This window comes from Belonocnema kinseyi, chromosome 2, assembly GCF_010883055.1.
Source record: "Belonocnema kinseyi isolate 2016_QV_RU_SX_M_011 chromosome 2, B_treatae_v1, whole genome shotgun sequence".
NCBI classification, from domain to species: Eukaryota; Metazoa; Arthropoda; class Insecta; order Hymenoptera; family Cynipidae; genus Belonocnema; species Belonocnema kinseyi.
Window position 1 is genome coordinate 24,419,697 of NC_046658.1, and position 8,414 is coordinate 24,428,110.

The window sequence follows — 8,414 nt, forward strand, 5'->3', positions numbered from 1 at the left end:
GAGGGAGCTCTTCTTAATATTTTGACACCAAAATCATGTCGATACACCTTACCGACTGCGAGTAAAGCCACCCACGCTTTAACTTGACAGACTGTACACTCACCACGCCAAAATTTATGAGTAATTTCAAAACATGTTTAAGCCATTGAGGGAGTTTCTTAAATCCGACTTTTGAATTTTTTTGATAGGTACGGGACTGACTCAATATATATTGTTTCCGAAGGTTTTAAGAATGAAAAAAAGATTACTTGTCCAATATCCGGGGCTTTGCGAGGTAGCAGACGACTATGTGTTTGTTGTAAATGTAATTGTAATCCGCCACCAGACTAGCTGTCACCTTCGTGCCACGCACGGAATCGGGGAGCCATTCCTTATTGGCCGCGGCTCAAGACTACGATTCTGTAAATGGGAAGCCTCTTATACGACATTTAATTTTTGATGAGACTATTATCAATCGATAGTACGTCAAAAATAATTAGGTACGCGTACAAAAATTGTTGATCCCTTGTGAGTACTACGAGTGTTTGTAAATCGCATTAGCGACGGTTGCCGAACGTCTACTATTTCGCGCGCGTGTACTGTATCAAGCACCACCGGTTCCCCGGTAAAGCACCTGGCAGGCGACCATGCTGCCGTGGGTTCAAGTCTTTTTGTCAACTTTTTTGTCGTATTGTAAACATTTCAAATAATAATTTTTAATGCTTTACCGCCGATTAAATTTTTTTTCTAAAATATTACTTGGAAACAAATATCATGCAGACACTGTTCGAATCATTTATTTGTATTGTTACGTCCTATAACGTATTATAACTATACTATTTATACTTATATTATTAATCATCGCTATATTTATACTTATAATTTATATTAATAATTATAAAAGGAAAGGATTACGTTTTTATAAAAACGCACAATCTTGTGATATGTATTATTATACAGTATGTTAAAATCAATATTTTGAACATCGTTGTTCAAACCACGTAACTTGTGCATCTTGACTTTCATTACACCGCAAAAATACAATGATTTCTCATCTACAAATCTTCGGCCGCAGCTCATAAAAGTCAGTTACGAAACATTAAAGAGGGTGTCACAATAACCAGTTCCTTGGACTCAAGGTACTGCGTCCCCGATTCTACGCCTTCAGATATAGACACCTGTATATATATATATATATATATAGAAATCAATTGATTTCAATTGTTACGTTCCCTCGCCGTCAAGTTTTTGGTTATCAAGTTTTTGATTCGGATCACAATGGTCTGATCCCAGGGTCTGAATCAAAAGTCAGTCTAACTAAAATCTTTAAATCGGGCGAAAGCTCTGCCCTAGAGTACAAGGAAATAATTCTTCAAATATTATATTACATAAAAGACTCCGATTATTTGGAAACTCTTTCCAAATAGTCAAAATACGATTTTCAACATAAAAATAAAATCAGTGTTGTGCTTAGGAAATTCAATAGAAATGAAATCGATTAGAATTTCAAATCCCTTTTTAATAAAGTGAAACTTCACTCAGAAGATTCCTTGACAATACTATTGTCAACCATAATTACCCCTGAGTACCAGCAGGAGAGCCGAGCCTACCTGTGAAGTAACAAGCTTCTTTGACGATACTCTTTGTCAAACATCGCCACGGTCAATCACCAGAAGGACGATCAGCCCCACCTGTTAACCATTTTTGAAGGGATCTTTAAATATCCGAGTGAAAGTCTAATAACTGTCTAGCCCAGTTTCATCAGTTCACAAATTGAAATATAAAATTGGTAAGTTTTGATCAATGAGTTAGGAACTCAAAATATTTAAACATTTCTAAAAACTCAATTATTAAGATCTGCCTTCATTTTACGGTGGAGATCTAAAATGAAGGGTTACTGCTATCCGTGAGTCTCTAGTGCACATGAATTTAGAAAAAATAAAATAAAATAAAACATGATCATTTTTTATTTTCAAATCAGCTATCTTTCCTTAAACTTATAATTTCCTAAATTTAATTACCTTTTTAATATTATATATAAAATTGCATTTCAAGTTATTTGTAGAATAATGTTAGTTATCTTAACCTTCGGAAATTATTCTCATCCCTATTTCGAAATCCTAGATTTCGTTCAAAAACGAGAAGCCTTTTAAATAATTATTTTTAATAAGGTAAGTTTCTTCCTTTCAGGACGTAACAGTACAATCGTAATTTATTTTTCTTTACATATTTTCGGGTGATAATCACCATAAACTTTTTGCAGATAAAATCTGCAAGCGCGTATATCTTATAGATAAACCAATTTATGTTTCTATGTAAATTTGTAAATTCACCCAGTATAATACAGTATAACTGTATTAAAAATTATAAATTTATCAAGTTACCCAGCAATAAATTTCAAAACTAGCATCTTTCGAAATTAGGCTCTCGGCAAACTTATTTATAAATTTACAAGAATTTTCCACATTGATAATTTTTCAAAAATCTTAAAATTGGCAAATATTGACTTTCTTTGATAAATTATAAATTTATCAAGTTACGCAGCAATAAACTTAAAAATAACCAAATTTCTAATTCTCAAAATTCAGATATTAGAACCTCTGCAAATTTATTTACAAATTTTGAAATGTAAAGCGTGGTGAGTGCTTACATTGTTTTTGAATTGCAAGTTTATGAATGTATTTCCCGATTATCCGATTATCACCGCAAATACGTACAGTAAAATAAATTACGATTATACAAATAAATGATTCGAAAAGTGTCTGCATGGGATTTATTTTCCAGTATTATTTTTGAAAAAATAATAATAATTTAATCGCCGTTGAAGCATTAAAAATTATTATTTGACATGCTTACAATACGAAAAAAATGTTGACAAAAAGATTTGAACCCACGCAGCGTGATCACCAGCCAGGATCTTTACCACTGAACTGGCGGTGCTAGATGAAAGTACAAGCGCGTGAACTGACAAGCGTTCGCCAACCGTCGCTAACGTGATTTACAGAAGCTCATAGTTCTTACAATGGGAAAAAAGCCGGGACAATTGTCTAATTATTGTGACGTACTATCGATTGATAATCGTCTCATGAAAAAGTCAATGTCGCATTAGAGTTTTTCCGCTTTAAGTCCATGTGACGAGTATAACAGCTGATCAAGTCAGCCCTAAGATCAATATTTTTTCACCCATATTGAGAAATAAAAGTTTAAATGACAAGGAAATTCTTTTCGGGAAATATTAATAAATATTAAAGGATTGTTTGTGGCCTTGCAAAGAGTTAGGGAAAGAAAAAAGTTTATTTATGAAAATAATGATTATCGACGGACGCATTTAGACTTTACAGCAGAAGTTTGACTTCTATCTTTCTCTATCGGTAATCATGCAATCTGTTTTACCCACAGGGCCTTCGAAGTTCAAAGTTGTCTACTCGCTGCGATAGTGCTGCTTTGACACAGCTGATACGTATGTCCGACCAAATTTTTTTATTTGCATTTCAAATGCAAACATCAGTTTTTGAATTTTTTGTGCATAATGTTCGTGAGCGATTTTTATTGTTTGGTCCTACTTTGATAAATATGAATTTCATAACTAGCCCATTGACAACTTTGAAAATTGATTCCAGTCGATTACAGCACGGTCGGTATTGCTCCAGAATAGTAATTTAAAAAAAAACTTTTTTCACAATTCTAACTATTTAGGACCAGAGACACATTTCTGCATGCCTTCTATTTATGGTGCCAATTTTTTAACACGATATCTCATTTCGTGTGCATGTAAGTTGGGAATGAAACTTGCACTTTTAGTTTCATCGAAATTTTTTTTTCAAAACTTGTGCCGGAACAAAGCAGAGACATGGACTTTATTACCTCTTTTTTTATTTCTCAAACTTTCAGAGCGATATCTCATTTCGTTTAGACGTAGGTTGGGAAAGAAAAATTGAGGACTAGGTTTGGTTACGTGACCCTCTCGTCACCTGGCCTTAAGAATCGCAGTCTTGACACGCGGTCGATAAGAAGGGCGCCCCGTTACCGTGTGTGGTGCGAAGATGACAGCTAGCCTAGTGGCTGATTACAACTACAGTTACAACACACACATAGGCCATGTCAGTTCATTCCCCTTTTTTCTTCATTTCGCGACGAATTTCGCCAAGTTTAGGGTCACCAAGATCAAGACGTGACCCTTTAAAAACCTTATTGAGTTTGAGAATTCTTCTAAAATGTCAGAATTTTGGGTGAAAAAATAAATTTGCGAACGATTCTGACCGTTCAAATGTTGTCGCTTGCTGCTACGCGCTAATTTCTCTCTTTCGCAAAATTAATATTTGTCGTGAAAATAATATTACCTATAAAAAAAGGAAATTCGGATTTAACCAGCACCCTTAAGAAAGCAACAATATAATAAAAATCTACGGCTGTTACTATATTTTCAATTTGTTTATACTGCCTATCCATTTTGTATCATTTTTAGTGCATATAAAAATAAGCAACATCTTCATTACAAGCATTTCCCGTGTATCCACCAGGACCCAAAATGGCGTTTTGATATTACCATATAATATTAAAATCTCGCGAAATCAGTCACCTTTCGCCTATTCTAACTTCTACAGACAAAAGTGAGACCAAAAGTATTATGTGCATCAAGGGTGGAAGGATATTCTGATACGCAATATAGTGTCTATTATTCTGAAATTTTCAGTAAGATTAAGCACTCGAATAACTAGGGTTAGTATTTCTGAAATTTTCGCTCATATCGCTGACTCGCTAACGTTAGTATTACGGAATTTTCCACCCTATTATCTTTAATGGTTTCGCATGTTATTACTATTATTCATGCTAATTGTTACAACCAGGATTCCTTTCTCCTAATTATTTAGCACTATGCACTCAGGAGAACGAAAGTACAAACAGAGAGAGTGCAAGCTCAGCATTTCCTGTCGTCTGGCAGCGATAAGAAGAAAAGTGGATGGCGGACTTGGAAGTTGATGGAATGCCTGAGTCAGCGGATTTGTGCTTAGAGGTGCATACTCGCGCCTGTGATAAGCGGCGCAGTAACACCTTATACGAAACTGCAATCCTAGCAGGAGGGGAGGCAAGTAGTTCGCCTGGCAGTTTAACTGTTCCTGTAATGCAGCTCGATTCGCGGTCTTTCTTTTCGCGCATTTTTTTTGCACGCCTCTCGGTTCTGTCCTGAGACAAAAATCAACTAACGGAAAAAAAGAGAGGCTTCGAATTTAAATCAAATTCATTGATTTAAACTATTTTCTTATCATTTACTCTCTTTTGTCCAAAGTCTGGGGTGAGTACCATTGTATCAAATCACTGGCTGTTCCTCGTGCCCTATTATTCTGTTGCGCATCCTATTGTTTAATGTTTTCTTTTTGAAAGGAAATGGTTGAGAAGTTATTAAATACAAATTCCTTCTTTTGGGCAGTTCCTCATGCCTTTTTATCAGCAAAGTAGGATCCTGTTATCTATATTCTATTCTTTTTTGTGCCTCAATCGGCAGAGAAGATGAATACGATGATTATCCCTCCGAACATAACATCGAACGAAGGCGCTAACCATAAGGTGGTCAACACGTGAATTAGTCCTTCTGATTCGACTTCCCATGCCGGTCTCATTTAAGCGTAAGCGCAAGTGCCGCACAGGGCGATAGGTTCGCGAGGGAATCGAACGCTCTATTGCCTGCTAATCAGAATCGTTTGTTACGATCACCCAAACAAACACAAACGCAGAATCGTCGGAAAGTTAACGTGAAATAACGCTGATGGATCATCCTACTCTACAAATAGAAACGTCAGAAAGTTTTTCTGAAATTTTGCAATCTCTCGAAAATCTAGTCGAGACATAATTTTCCCCTTAAGATTTCCGGAAGAACTTTAAACTGTAAATTGAACTAAAACCTGCGCCTAAAAACGGTCCTCAGAATTAATTTGATTTCGCCTGTGTTTGTTTATTTTCTTTCGAATGGTTTGACCTCTATTAGACGGAGCGATTGGAAGACTAAATACTTTTTTAAAAAAATTTTATTTAGTTTTACGTTTATGTCGGATTTTTTGGTCCCCAATGGCGCGCCACGTAGGAATAGACGCCGAACAGGTAGACAAGTGCGGAAAAGATTTGAGCAGGCGATAGCGCAAGTAAATATTAACTCTGCCGTTGCTCAAGAGGAACCGGCTGAATCCAGTCGCATTGACCAGCGACCCCACAAAGCATGACAAATGTCCCGGCGACAATAGATTTTTTACGGAATTTTCAGACTTCTTCGAGGCTGCACTCAACAGAGCCGAAGCGGCAACACTTCTCTCAAAACTGTGAGTGAAGACAATAGAATTTTTTTTGTCAGTTTCCAATATTGCCTAGATCATCGGACATTTATTTTTGCGGCAGACTAATGCCACCCTACGTTTCAGACTTGACGAGAGGGCGCGAAAATCTGCCCCCTACTGCTATAAGTTTATTTTCTTCCTGCATCCATAACGGCAGCGTAGATCTATCTTTTTGTACCAGTGTTGATCTAAGTTTCATCGCGGAAGAGGCACTTTTAGCGGGGTTCATCAGGCATACCTCTATTGAGAAGACAGTGATGGGTTATAGGTTCCAGACCATAGGCTCGGTGCAACTTACAGTTTTCGGAGTGACCCTGACCTTCGAAATCATTTCTTCCCTGACCTCCTTGGGACATCCTAGGGTGAGCGGAATACTGGGTCGATTGGCTTTAGATGCCCGGGGTTTTTAAGAAGGATATCATCGCGGAGGTTAAAGGTCCTAACGAAGCCAAATTGACTAGGCAACCCGAAGTCACGTGATTTTTCCTTTCAGTAAACCTCAAAGCAATATTAAGGGGCTCTCCCGTGCTGATATAAACTAAACGCTAAAGCGAAGTGAGGATCTAAAGCAGCGTTTCAGCATTCGCGTTTTTTCCCACCAGGGAAGCGAGATTTTTAATACTAGATCCTATTATACAAAATCTCTGGAACTCTCTCGGGCTATCTTAAGCAGGAAACGCAAAATCGATCCTGATTCTTGCGGTTAAACCTACTGTGAGAATTCCGGTAGAGCCAAACCGAGAAGTTAGGGAAGGTCCTAGCGATGACGAAACTATTACAATCGATCTAACTTTAGAAGAGGCTTTAGAGCAAATGAGGGTGGCGCGAAATTAAGAAATTAGGGTTATTAACGTGACGTCGATCAACAATTGGGAAGATTCGAATTTCGAAACAATGATCGCTCCTCTAGAAGCAATTGACGAGACCGAAGTAGAGACGGTAACGTTAAAGTACGATTTTGGGACAGCAATCAGTTATACTATCGGTCCCATGAACCTCTTCGCTCGCATCCCTGGGACCCAGGAGGGGCACCTTTAAGGCCCAGAAGGGGTGTACCCGAAACCTGCCCGGATAAATCTGAATGCTTCTACGGTGGCGGAAATATACAGTTCGCGCGCGAACATTGGATTTCAACCGAGCACGACTGCTACTCGGCCGAACCCAGTAGGCGGACAATCCAGGACATCGTTAACGCAGCCACTTACGTCGCGCCAGCCTGCGAACCTGCTTTAATAACCGCGGTACTAGGTCGATTTGGGGGCAGCGCCCGCGAATGCACACGAAATAAGCAGATACAAAACATCACGGAAATCATCTATCGATTAAAAGAACGATATGCCCCAGGCAAACCCTTTCAAGGGGGCATCTAGAGACTCCGGGGCATACCGCTTACCGTGTCACATATCTGCCAAGGACATACGGCCGCCAGGATACGGAACAGCCATTCTACGAGGACCCTCGAACCAACAGACACCCTGCGGAGGACGTACGGCTGTGCGATCCTGGAGCATCCAGGACGGTGCCCCAAAGGCACGTCGAAAAGCAGTAGAACACGGATCGAATTCGCTGATAATGACTTCAGCTTCCCCCACTCGAAGTTATTCGAACGAGTTCTACCAACAACACGATTCTTATGCGGTAGAGCAGGCACCGGATTTTAAATACGCTCAAGGCGGTACACGGGATCAACGAATCACCAGTAGTGAGTTTATACTTTAGGCTCAACAGTGCTAGAAATATTCGGTAAAGGGGTCTCTTTCCATGTGGTGCGGCATACTTTCACTATTTCAGTTAAAGGGATTTTTGGTCGAACATATTTGAGACTAGAACGTTCAAATATTTCTTTCTTTTACAATGCTCTGATCACGCAATCTCGGCTGATAGACACAATTCCCTTTCTTGACCCGGAGTCAAAAAAGGCTAACTTAACTTGAAGCTGTCGCAGGAGTTAAGCAAGTACCTCGGATTTTAACAATTCGTGCAAAAAACCGACAATATATAACTATTCCGATCGCCGAGTCACAAATCAAGGAAGGTTATTTTCCGCCAATCACACCGTTAACAGAACATTATATACCGACTTTGGCTGAAGAGCCTGTCAAAAGTAAA